We start from the raw sequence: 682 nt of genomic DNA, 5'->3' as shown, positions 1-682 counted from the left end.
GCTTTCGCGAGAGAGTAGATAGATTGTTTTAGATTATTATAATAGGACGCTATAGCAAGACTTATTCTACCTTCACGAGAAGTCTGTATAGAGCGTTGTTGTCGCGGTATGGTAGTGGTTGTGGAGAGTGTCGCGTCGAGTTTGGTGGGGCGGCCAGCTTATTGTTCCGGCCAGCTTACTGATCCCGCACGTTATATGATATTACGTAACGTGTTTTACAAGCGAGCGCCGCGTACAAGCGAGCGCCGCACCCCACCAAACCTGCGCACCTCTATAAGCCTGTAGTTCCACCACAATATAGTTGCTTTACTGTATATTAATATAATAGATTAAGCAGTACCTAGAGTATCTTTCTTGCACGTACGCGAGTTGTGGCCAGTTTCTCTACACCTACTGCAGCGCGCCAAAGCCTGGCGGCTGACACCTGATCGCTCTCCTCCCTGACGCTCTTCATGAGCAATCTGCTAACCAGCCTCACGCTAAGCAAGTAGATCCTCTCTAGCTCCCTTTGTTAGCACTCCATGCTTCTATATCCACTTCCTTTTACGCTACCTACGCTTTGTTGCTACCTCATTAGCCCTCTCAAGGCTGGCGATCTGATCACGCATTAGCTTAGCTAAGAGCATTATTCTCTCTGCCCCCTTCTTAAGCTGGCTAATCGCCACAATAATTGACGCTAGTG

The sequence above is a fragment of the Exserohilum turcica genome (assembly GCF_000359705.1).
Source record: "Exserohilum turcica Et28A unplaced genomic scaffold SETTUscaffold_8, whole genome shotgun sequence".
Classification (NCBI taxonomy): Eukaryota; Fungi; Ascomycota; class Dothideomycetes; order Pleosporales; family Pleosporaceae; genus Exserohilum; species Exserohilum turcicum.
This window is presented reverse-complemented; position numbering follows the sequence as displayed.